General features: G+C 38.4%; 1 protein-coding gene across 6 annotated transcripts in view; it reads left to right on the top strand.

Annotated features, from left to right (window-relative positions):
- The window catches only part of zgc:172282 (leucine-rich repeat and fibronectin type III domain-containing protein 1-like protein), a 184,866-nt gene extending 175,327 nt beyond the window's left edge, over nucleotides 1-9,539 (top strand). For all 6 annotated transcript variants that reach the window (XM_044202976.1, XM_044202975.1, XM_044202977.1 and 3 more), the window contains one exon: nucleotides 8,628-9,539. The gene's annotated coding sequence lies outside the window, so the exon portion shown is untranslated. The remainder of the gene's footprint in view (nucleotides 1-8,627) is intronic.
- The last annotated feature ends 3,323 nt before the right edge of the window (nucleotides 9,540-12,862 follow it).

Below are 12,862 nucleotides of genomic sequence, written 5' to 3'. Positions count from 1 at the left end.
AGGAGAAAAGAAGATGGGATGATGAGGAACGTTACAGAGTCACAGGTCTCCACATTACCTCTTTTTCCAAGCAAATATAACCTACAAACATACAAAATAAGAAATAAGAGTCAATTCATAATCATTTTATATTTTTTGTTTGGTAATGGTATTTTGCTATCTGTCACCAGTGGACTCATGCACAACATCCTATTATGCCAATATAAAAACTGTAACATTCAAAGGACAGATAAAATAGTGATATAACAGTGATTTCTGCCGTGTTTTGACTAGACAGCAAAACAAAGACGTTATTTTCTCCAGTAAGTGATGTTTACAAGATGTTGCAGGGACCACCAGTAATGACAACTGTCTCCAGTTTTAATGTACTTTTCAATAACAAAGAATTCATTGTTCATTGTTCATTGTTCATTCAGTAATAATAGCAATGAATCACTCAGTCAGTCTTTCTGATCCTGTACACAGACGCCAGAACCAGAGTGGCTGCTATCAAGGGCACTTCTATCATAGTTATCTCTTTATCTTTATCTCTAAATGTGTGTGTGTGTGTGTGTGTGTGTGTCTGTGTGTCCTCACAGGACTGCATGAACACTATGAGTATGATTGCAGTTGTCAGACACCAGAAGCTCTTTACACAAACAAACATTTCCTCTCTCTGTTTTTGGTAGTGATTGTTTGAGCCATCTTGTCCATTTCTTACACACACACACACACACAGACACACGCACAAATGTACACACACACACACACACACGTTTGTTTCATTGTCTCCATGGGGGACACACACACCAGAGAGAGAGACAACATAAGACAGATACACAAACTAAAATCATGGTATAAAAATAGATCCCATATGAAAAGAAATAGCTCCATAAAGTGCACTCAGGTGTTTTTCATATTTAAAGGAGAATACTGGTCTACCTTCTATCTTTATCTCTGGTTGCAATTGTTGTTTACATTCACATAAAAAGTTTGGATGTATCATATGTTGCAGTTTTTATTTTTTGACTGAGTGACAAACACATTGGCTTGTGGGTAGGTATCGTAATAAATTGTTTTACCCCTGTAGAGATTTACAGTATCCAACTCATCATCACAAAATGAGATACTGTATTTTGTTACACCGGAGGCGGCAATGGCAGAACAGGTAGAAAGGGCATTTGATCACTGTGATGTCCTTTGTTACAATCAATATGGTTGCCATGCCAAGGACAAATATGTTCATTTCATTCAACATTAACATTCAACTTTTTTAGAAAGTTTTAAATGTTGAACCCTTCTGGCACTGTAAAAACTTGAAAAACCCTGTCCATGGCATCCCATTAGCTCTGTGACTTAAAAGAGCATGTCACTCCAATACAGCATTACTTTGTTTTTAACATGTTGTCATCCTGTTTGAGTCATGTGTGGCTACGTCAGATTTACATCAAGCTGTCTTTGCAGCAGAAAAAAAACAAAAAACTGTACTGTCACCTCCGGAAATAAATCCAGGCTTTATTTCCCTTTCTTTCTCTCAGTCATAAAAGTGAATGAAGCTTGCTAGAAGCTCCGCAGACACCTTGATGATGATGGTGATGAATGACTGATACATGTTGTTCTCTCCTCTCTGACACTGTTCATTGCTCTCCTCCCTACCAGCGGTCAAGTGTAGTGGTCACCAAGGCACATTAAGAGCTTATTATCCTGACTGAAATATGTCCATCTTGCATGATTACAAATATGGGGAGTGTGAAGAGGCCATATGTGCACTAATTACATTGTCTTGAAAGTTTCAGTTAGTATGATCCTTTTGTACTTTCTAGACTCTGGAGGGAAAACACTTGAAAGAATAGTTTGACATTTTGAAATGTGCTTATTCCGTTTTTTTTGGCCAAGAGTTAGGTGAGAAGAACGATACCATTTGCAGATTTTTCAAATATAAGGCCACAGCCAGCAGCCAGTTAGCTTAGCTTAGCATAAGATTGAAAACAAAGGTGGAACAGTTAGCCTTTACACAAACGTAAAAGCAATAATTTGGGGTTCTATAGGGGATTATGTGCAAGACTATTTCTTGGCCGGACACAAGTCACTACTACTGCTACTACTACTACTGTTTCCCTCTTTTCATTCTTTATGCTAAGCTGAGCTAACCAGCTACTGGCTTTGGAATTATATGTTTAACTGACAAATATACAATTTGTATATATTCTTCTCATTTTAAGATAGAGAGATAAGCATATTTCCCAAAATGTCAAACTATTCCTTTAAATATGTTCACCGAATGTGTGTTAGGCTATATTGCTCTGCCACAAACAGATTTGCAGAGAAAAGTGAATTGTTGATGTCTTTCAGTCTCCTAAATACACATGGAATGATCTGGTAATCACTTAACTTGATGATGTCAACCAGACACCTGTTTTATGTTGCACCATGTCTTTTCAGTTAAACACTGCATGTGAACTGTAGCAAGGTCTTGTTTCACTTAATGTGACAGCTTCCATCTGTGGCCATTTTGCAGCAGCATTTATGATTCCCTCCTAGCAACCATTCAGTTTATTTCATTTACAGAGGCTAAAACAGCAGAGTGAGGAACACATAGACTGTAGTTGTTATTACAACTTTAATGTATAGGAGATGCACTGTGTGCTCCCTCTATGTGGGCTGATGGACCATGCTATGGCTTCAATTTAAAATGCATGACACATCTGGCAGCTGATGTTGCAGTGATGTAGCTAGACGTGGCCATGCATACATTACTGCATTTGAAGAAATCTGTCTGACATCTCTCTCAAACAAACACAAACACGTACACACACACACACACATTTACATATCTAAATATGACCCTGGGTTCTCCAACACATCACTGCTGGATCCTGCACTCATTACATATGACTTTCCAGCTGTGTGAGGGAGAACACATACGGAGCCTATATACAAAGAGAGAGTGTGTCTCTCTACTGTATAAATGTGTATGTGTGTGTGTGTGTGCGTGTGTGTGTGCTTGCACCCCAGTGTTGTCTGACCTGTGGTGATGTAAGATGAGTGTCCTACAAGAAAAGATGAGAAAAGGAATAAAGGGAAAAAGAGGCGCAGTGAGTGGGATGTGCGGAGGATTACTCAGTGTGTATTGAACTTGTGCTGTGAGGTGTCTTTGGTCCCTCAGAAAGAAAACATGGTAGTATAAATAATAGATGACACAACATGTACACGTACACAAAATGCATGTTTATTTTTGTGTGTGTTTATTGTGTGGCTCCTTTAACCCTTTTAAATGCTTGAGAAAAGATCTCGACAGCGGGGGCAGACGATGTGCTCAACACACGTGCACATATTCAGCGAGTCAAAAGAGATTTTCGTGGAAAGATCCTGTAATCTCCCACTGACGTGTGTGTGTGTTTGGGAGGACAATACGAACTAACTGAGCATGTGTTGATACTTAAGCATGAATGAGAGTGTCCCTCTTTGGATGTATGAGTTATTGAGAGCATGGATTCATGTGTCAGTCAAACTAAAAAGTTGACATTTCTGCCATTCGCCCACCCAGGAAAAGCATCTGGAAAGCTGTGAATACTAAACTACCCTGAAGTAGCCTCAGAAAAAAACAACAAAACAAAACAATGCAGCTTTCTGGGCAGTGTTTAGCACTAAAATGTGAGCACTGCTGGAATTTGTTCTGCAAAAGATCTTGCTCTCAGTGTTCCAGCGTCAGTTTGTGAAGGTCAGTAGCACAGCATATTCAGCTGTTTAAAAGCACTGCTGTTGATTTGTGTATTCAATAAAAGTCTACCCTTATCCCATCAAATAGAGTGATTTCAGAATATGAATTTTAAAGCCAAAACATGAACCCTGATGATTTTCACAACTCCCACTTTAAAATATTACTTTAGTGTACCAATGCATTTATACTTAACTCAGTATACAGTATTTGCACCATTTCTTAACAATGCAAACAATACTTAAATGATAAAACAGTGCTGAAGTGGAAGGTTTTGTTGGCTGTGAACATTTTCTTTTTTCATGAGAGCACATCTGTCAGATACATGCCTACTGCAGCAATGAAAGTGATTTAAACTTCTGATTCAGGACAGCAGGATAATCGTTAATTGGCACTGAGAGCCTGCAAATGAGGGAGCAGTGATTATATTTATAACCATTTTAAAAATTAAACACGATAGCAACCCGAATCTGGCTGACATTTAGTGATGCACAGACTTGTAAAAGTCAATTGTGTTGCAACTCAGAGGATCGTGTGTGGGTGCGTGTGTGTGTGTGAGAGAGTCAGTATAGCAGCAGTGGCTGCAGAAAGAGAAGCTATAATTGGATGCTGCAGATTTACCACTCAGCATTAGTTGATATATAAAGTTCATATATATAAAACTCTCTCTCTCCCTCCGTCTCTTTCTGCTGTACACCAGCTTTACCCGTATCTCATCGGCAGCACAGAACTGGAACTGTTTGATGCACGGTGCGCCTTCTCAGGATACAGATGCAAACAAATGAAAAAAAGAGCAAAGAAAAAGAGTAGCACTTTTCGGCAGGTTACAAAATGATACAGCAAAACAGAAAATACCTCGAGCAATTTACATATAAATGGCTAAAGCTGTGTTTTCCCAATGGTAACTGTAAACTCTATTTCAGGGATGAACATTTTCAAGGTTGTTACTGTGCTGTGTCGTGTACTTTACAGGAGGAGCCCAATATACAGTGAGTGTAGAGTAGTTATGGGAAGTTTAGCAGAGCAGGCTGTCTTACTGCAGCTCATAATGTAGGTTTATTGACAAGTTGCATCACTTCTACAATATACTCACAATAGAACATTTTATGTATTGCAGTCTGAGATACAGACATTTGCTAAAGTTTAGCTTTGAAGCCATAGTAATATTTTATCCTTGTCCAGATAGGACGTCTTTTATATAATCATCAGCGGAGGTTCAAGTATGATTAACATACATGTCAGATGAAGTTGTGGTTCACATTAACATGTAGGTAGTAATCAGAGAATGTCTGTTTGTCCATACAATTCATGCACATGTTGCAGTGTAGCAGTGGAAGGGCTGGCAGTGGTTTAATCACTTGAACCAACATTTAGTGGAATTCGTAGCCTGAGAGTGCATATCTCGAAGAATGCCAGTGTCAGTCAGTCTGTCCAAACCCCTTAGATCTAGATCTAGTGTAAGGAGCAGGGCTGACGTGCTGCAACAATGCCACTATCCACCACTGTGTGCCATACTGAAAGGTGGAAGAAGTGGGTGGGTTATGAGGAACAATGGCTAGTTAATTGTTCTGTCATAATTCATTTATTAAATGGGACCAGTTTCCACTGCTGATAACTGAAAACTTGCTCACCGTTATGCCAGCTGTGACAGGCAGTGATGTCAACTGCAAAACCTCAACCGCACTTACGAGGCCATTTAGACTCTCACTGAACGTTCGGTCCAAAAAATATATATACATATACTGTACAACATGCTTGGTGGGGGTGTGTTACTTTAGGTAGGCCACCTGTGAGACAATGAAATACACTGTTCACGTTACAACGTGATCTACAAGGACTGCATGCTTGTTGATTTGCAAACGCAGCTAACGTTGCATTGTGTTGCAGCAAAAGTTGAGCCAAGTTCATCCTGAATTGTTTTGTCTGAGCCCTCTGGGAGGGCACTCCAACTCCGCCAGTGCAGTGGTCTCATTAAAATGGATGAGGGGCTTGCGTTATTTTTTCACACAGTGCTAATGTCAGTCTGAACATGGCCTTAGGGCTCTGTTTTTGTGCAGGACTTGCTTGCTCAGTTGCAGTGTGATTTTTGTCACATGCAAGTCCACTTTTTGGAGAGGTGTAGTTGTATTTACGATGCAATTTTTGTTCTCATTTTGGAGTGAAATTGTGCATCCACTTCTCACCGTTGAGACCAAGTTTTCTTGCAAACTTAAGAGCACAGAGCTGTTTTTGTGGCTTTAGTTGACAGACGCACATACTTATGCTCTCGTGTGTATTGAGGTTTGCGTCTTTCACTATGATATAGATCATAATAGGATTGTTAATTATATTAATGACGGACTTTGATGGATTAGATTAATTGCTGACTGTTACCAACAATCATCCACAACTTCTTAAAAACATAAACTGTAGTATAGGCTCCTTCCCTTTCTGAAGATATATGACACATACCTGTAGCCATAGAGAAGCAGCAATAAGAGTCCAGTGAACATTGTGATTATGGGAAAATCTCACTTTATGCAATACGTTGTTTCATGCACAATTGTGTGTTCATGTAAAGGTACTCAAATATAATAGAATGCAACCATTGTAATCACTTAAGTAAACAAAAATGTAGCTAAAATGCACAGATATAATTTCATCTGCTTCAATGTACACAGAGGAATTTCAGCGTCTCTTAAAATGTAAATCCAGCTTAAAAAGGGACATCATCTGCCGCTGGAGGTATATTTGGGGTATTGTATATTAGTGCTTTGGGATTCTCTGCCACCCAAAGAGAAGTGGTTTTCTCTTAGGAGGACCAGTTTGGACTCCAGGCTCATTAGGAAACTGTCCGCTGAGTAAAAGCTCTATGTGATGACTCTTCCATTGTAAAATATTAACTTTTAATTTTACTGGTGTTGCCGTTGACTTCAACAGGAAGCCTAATTTAATAGCCTTCACAATTGCATATTCTGAACTGTGGTGTACCGATGTTAGTACAGTGGCGCAAAATTGTAGTGCCACACAGAAGTGATGATTTTTTTGTTTGTTTGTTTACAATAAAAATTATAAGAATAATCGACATGTGTTTCTCAATCCACCGTCTTGTGCAAATACCAGGCAGCACACACTTGTTTAATACGTCAGTCATTAACAGTGCAACAGACTGCAGTTACAAATTTTGACCTTGTGTCCAAGTTATCACATAGAGCTTTAAAGGGCCTGCCAGGAGCTGATTTGATTGATCATTATTGAAGGCAGTCCCTCCACTCCACCTGCATACTCATATTCTGCTGTACTCCTAATATGTTCACTCTGCGCCTGCCACTTTTCCAGATTGCACCACGCAGTGTTAAGGTTTCCTGTGCTCATTCATCAAAATTGAAAAAGATAGCTGGTGACAACCACGTGTGGTTGTGGCCAAAGTTTGTGCTTCTTGCTAATAACATTGGCATTTTGGATTAATTCTGATTGTTCAATAACTTTCTATATCACTGCCCGGCGTTCACTGTCCAATTATTTCATTCAATTCAATTTTATTTATATAGCGCCAATTCGTAACAGAAGTTATCTCATTGCACTTTTCCTATAGAGCAGGTCTAGACCGTACGCTTTATAATATTAAAGAGTACAGTCTTTTTTTTTTACCATTGCCTGCCATTCTCTTTTCTTTAAGTGTCATACATTTTGCCAACTTGTTCCCATTAAGTTACATATTACTCTGTATAAATCCATATTTTGTTTGCCATTTGGTGTTGACTGGGGGACTGCTGGAGACATTTGTTTTGTCCATTTATTATTATATATATTACTTTTTAACCAATAACATTTAACTATACTCTGTTTCTGCCAACCACTCAATGAGCAATTTGAGAATAGCACCAGGTTTCCCCCCATGAGGACTACTTATAATGTGACAGCTAATCATTTCAGCATGCTCACATTACACTACTAATGAGGCCAGCACTGGAAGATTTGTTCAAGTTTAACAAGGAGGATGGTGGGTCAGCCAATTGCTTTCCATCACATTTTTCCCATAAATCTATAGTCACTTAGCAGAATACATTTAGTAATTTGTCTTAACAGGGGACTCGGGTTTTCCAACATGGATTCTAAGTATTTAGAAATCCTGTTATTTTACAGCTTTGCGTTACAAGCAGAATGCAGAGATGACATGAATCAGTCAGATTGAACAGAATTGAGAGTTGTTGTTTTTGTAGCCTTGTTAGTTTCAGCATCTACAGTAGAGCCCTGAGAATGAGAAAGCTGTCATTTTGTTTGTCTAGTCCATCACTGTTAGTCTTACTTTTTTTCAAATAGGGAACAAGATAAATGTGACTAAATAATGTGGATTGTAGATGTTTTCTCATCAGAGTTGCCCAGAAAGTAGCTGTCTGTCATGGCCATCCCTTTGCAGTTTAAAGTAGATGAAGAGCTCTTCATAATTTGAAGTGTAATCAACTGCTTATTTGGCCTATTCGGATCCACAGAGATGCAACTGACTATGGCTCTGTGGCCTTGTTTAGAAAAAGAAATCACACAAACACACACACACCAAAACACACTTACAGCGTTTTGCCCATGACACACAAATCACAAATGATATCCAGACAAACAGCACATTTCTTCCAGCTAAAAACATCTTTTTGCCCAAGGCTGAAAATATGGTACACTTAAACGGGTGTTGATGAACCCTGCTTTGCGATTGGAAATCTTCAGATATTCATTTTTGCATCAAAGAATTACATCATCATTACATTTTTCATGTTTGTTATAATTATATATCTCAGATTTTAAATCAATTTTGGGTTTATACCCAAAACTCCTTTAGTCATTAGCCATGACTTTTTGACGATGAAAAACACAGCAGGTAAAATGTTTTTGACTAAAACACAGTACAAATGCAAGCTAATTTCTTTATTTTTCTTTTTGTCTTTCTTTCTTTCAGACCCAGTGACTAGGAAGAAGGCCACATGTCTGAAGTCAAGAAGAAAACAGATGAACAGATAAAAGAGAAAAAATAAAGTAGCAGGGTATCAGTTAGCCAAATCGCGTCAATTTCAGTCATTCAGTCAAACATTTTGATCAAAACCATCATCATTACTGTCATCACTGAATAAGTTTACAAGTCCAGAGTTCTACATTGGAAATCTAAATACTTTAATGTGAAGAAAAATGCTGTATGACTGTATATGACTGCACCACCTGCATTGGTAACATCTTGGTTGTAGTCATCCAGGCCCTCTGCACATCTTCATTACCACCATAGAGTGCATTGATATGCACACAGCATGACTAATCACAGGTCACAACTCACTTAATATTCTATTTCTGAAGAGTTACATCTTGGTCTGACAGATTCCTTTATATTAATCATCAGAATGACACAGGTGCTCTGTACAAGCATCTCTCTCATCATTCATGCTTTGACTCAGACTTCATGCTGGTTATTGTAAATGGGATATGTGGGTACACAGGTGCCATCTCAGACATGTACTATCCATAAGTGTGTGCACGTAAATGCACTCACTGCAATTCCCCAGTGTCTTCATTATCATCATGTTTGTTACGGTCCCCTGCAGAGATGTAAGTTGGCGGAAGAGCAAATAGACAGAGAACCTCAAACCTTTTGACTCATCCAAGAAGAACCCCCCCCCAATAAAAAAAATAAAACAAGAACAAAACACAAATGCTTTGTCTTCACTTTTCTCCTTCTGTGTTCCCCTTACTTTTTCTTTGGGCTTTATCTTTTGTATGTGTACATAAAGCAATTTCAAATCTTATAGTTTTGTACATGTAATTTTTATGGTCTGTGGAAATTTTCTAATAAAATAAAACAAAAATGGATGACTTTCTCCTAGACTGGCTGCATTGTTGCTTTCTTTTTTATCTCTATCTCCATCTTTAGTTATGCTAGCTGTCTGCCAGAAAACATATAATTAACCTGTTTTGAAACACCATGTACAAGAAAATCCAACCAAAGTTGACAACTTTCAGTGAAGATGAAGGTAAACATTGTTCACAGTCATTTCAAAAGACAGTGACAGTAATTTTATGTTTTCCTACCTCATAGCTTGAATGCAACTTAATTTCAACTTCGAAATGTGTTAATTATTGTAGTCGAGGTGTATGCTGTGGGTGGACATAAAGACAAACATATGGATAAATATAGAAATAATAACTGTACAAGTCAATCACCAACGATATACTATATTTTCAGAATACCACAGACAAGTTAATGACTCATCCATGCTCTATTCCCTTCTATTCTGTCATATGATGCAGTTTTTTTCACCAAATGAAACGATCTTAAATGCATCTTTACATCTTTAATTCAGAGTGATTGGTATAATTACAGGGTGCATTCCAGACTTCCACAATGTGCAATTATAGGTTAATTACAAGAGCTAATCACTTCCATATGTAAATTTATAGTTAAAACTGCTATAATCAATATTTTTTTAGATTAACAATGGATCAAATGATCTGTAATGTGAAAGAGGTCCCTCGTAGGGTTGAACCCACCAAACTCTGCAGTTCCCTTCGGCACAACAGAGATTTATAGCTTCTTTCAGATCATAGTTTACTGTTGGTTAACTCTCACAGCTCTCATCAGGGTTGTTTCCGGCCATAGCAAGCTCTGATAAACCCACTGTTCGCTACCTGCTCAGCACCAAACTGCACACAGACACAGTTAGTGACTAGCTGGTGAACATAGTGGAGCATTGAGCAGCTAAAGAGGCAGGTATTTTCCTCTGGAGTTGGTGACCAGAGACCAGAGACCAGTTGGAGACCAGATGAGACATGAAGTGGAGGAAAGTGAATATTGGACTTACATTCATCAGGTGGCCAGAAACATAACTCCAATTAAATATTGATGTTGTTTCATATCTGTCGGATGTGTTAATAAGCAACTGTTTACTAACAAGTTCACCATGTCAACTTTATAAGGTGATAATATGTCAATGTTGAGTTTACAGCTTGTTTCTGCTGCCCCCAAGTGGTCAAAAAATCAGTTATTGCAGGTTTAATATTACATTACATTAATATCTAACACACTATATTTGCCTTTACTAGATATTTAGCAATGTACACCAGGAAAAAGAAAGGTGACATGTAACACATGTAAGGTAAGACTCGGTGTGCTAGTGACATCAGTGATCATAGACCAAAATGACTTAACCAGTTCTTACTGATGACAGACATTTTTGCTTTCCATTGCTGAGACACCAATATGAAGCCTTGCTGCACATGATTGGATGAATGCATTGCTCACTAAGCCTTCACTGGACTTTCAAACTGGTAAATCAGAACAGCAGCCCGGGAAATACTGTCAAACTTGTCCTTAGTTATTCACTAAAAACAGTTTGGGTTTTGTGCGTTTTATGATATTCCATCATATACGTAAAGCCCGGTTTACATTCAGCAGTTGTACCTTTTAAAGGGAGTTGTTAGCTTGCAAAATGTAGTCTTGTGTTTTCCTCTTGTTTCCTACTCCCAGTTGTTAATGCTTCCTGTGAACATAACCTAAATCTGTCTGCTTCCTCCCTTCCCACCTCTCCTATTATCTCCTCCTATCACTTCTCCTCCCCTCATCTATTCCCCTCAGCCCTCTCTGCTTTTCTCCCTCACTCTCTTTTCTCCTAACCTCCAATCCCCTCATCTCTCGATCTCTCTCTCCTGCCCTGCTTTTCCTCTCAACTTTAATACCCGATATGCTCTACACAACTCCATTCCCCAGATCTACTCCATTCCTCAGTTCTCTGCTCCTTAGTTCTTGGCAGGCAGCCAGCACCAGATCAGCTCCCCACCATTTCTCCTTTACTCTCATCACCACCTGTTAACTCTGCCTTCCTTTTTTTTTTCTTTACACATGAAGCCAAAAGAATTAGAATGGACGGGTATAATGAAAGGAAAAGGTAAAATATATATTTCCTAACAGAAGTAGAAAAAGTGGAGTGACTACTCCAACATTACCGCAGCATCGTCAAAGACAGAAAAAGAAATGGAAAAAGGATGAAGGAGGATGAACCCCGTGAGCTATCAGCAGCTGTAGAAAATGTGGCACCTGGGGTCTCATTTTGAGAAAGATCCTAATATTAAAATTTGATTCATGTTTCACTCTCTGAGCTCTATTGCAGGCAGTGAATATGATTAGAACGAGAAATCAGCGCAGCAGAGTAGAAAACAAAGTTGAAAACATCCCGATGAGTCATTATCATCATCATGAATTAATTACTAAACGGTCACCTTTACATGTGTACACGCTTAAGTTTTCTTCCAAGGTTATGAATAAATCAAGAGGCATTTAAGCTGACAACATCCCGTCATAATCACCATGATGCTGTATTAAAAATAATCAGTTATGCTACTGAATTCATTAATTAAGCCAAATATTTATGTCAACATACTTTGCAAGGTATGAGCATGAACTCTGTCTTACAGCATTGAGAAGTTATAGTAGTTTCAGGAAAATTATTTTCCGCTCATTAGTATGTAAATCTATGCAGCAAGGTGCTCCAAATTTAATCAGACCATCTTCTACAGGGGCAACTCTTCGTGTATGTATTGAATTCCTGTCATGTACTGTTCTCAAGTTAGTGTTCAACCCAAAAAAAAGTCTCTGCACAGACACAGACGGACAAATGTCAGCATGATGGTATTAAAAAGAAATACAAAGAGCACGACAAGAACTTGGCTGAACGTGTTCTTGGCTGTTCTTAGTGTGAATTATCATGGTTGGAATTAACATTTCGTTCTGCTGTTTGTTAAATCCAAACCTTGAAAGGCAGAAAAAAGACATTAATTTTAATTGGTTAGATTAACCACAAGGCCATAGAACTCACGCCTGATTGGACATATAAAGAGGCAAGCTTTCCTTTTTTCTTTTTTTATGAAACTTGTAGCCTTGAGAGAGAAGCCTTGAAAACTCATATCTTACACAAACACACAACACGCAATCACGAGTACATAGACGCACAAATATACAGATATCCTCCCTAACACAGACAGTACGCAATGTATGTACACACATTCGCACAGAAGAAATGTCCACAGAGACACATTTGCATGTGAACACAAAGCTTTGTAAAATAAATTCTGTTTTGAAAGGTGCTAAAGTTTCTCCTCAGAGGTTGAGCTCAAGTAACTGACTTCCTCCATGCTTGAGTGACTTCTTCAGTA

Source organism: Siniperca chuatsi, linkage group LG7 (genome assembly GCF_020085105.1).
Source record: "Siniperca chuatsi isolate FFG_IHB_CAS linkage group LG7, ASM2008510v1, whole genome shotgun sequence".
Classification (NCBI taxonomy): domain Eukaryota; kingdom Metazoa; phylum Chordata; class Actinopteri; order Centrarchiformes; family Sinipercidae; genus Siniperca; species Siniperca chuatsi.
The sequence above is the reverse complement of the archived record's forward strand: the minus strand, read 5'-3'. Positions and strand labels throughout refer to the sequence as shown.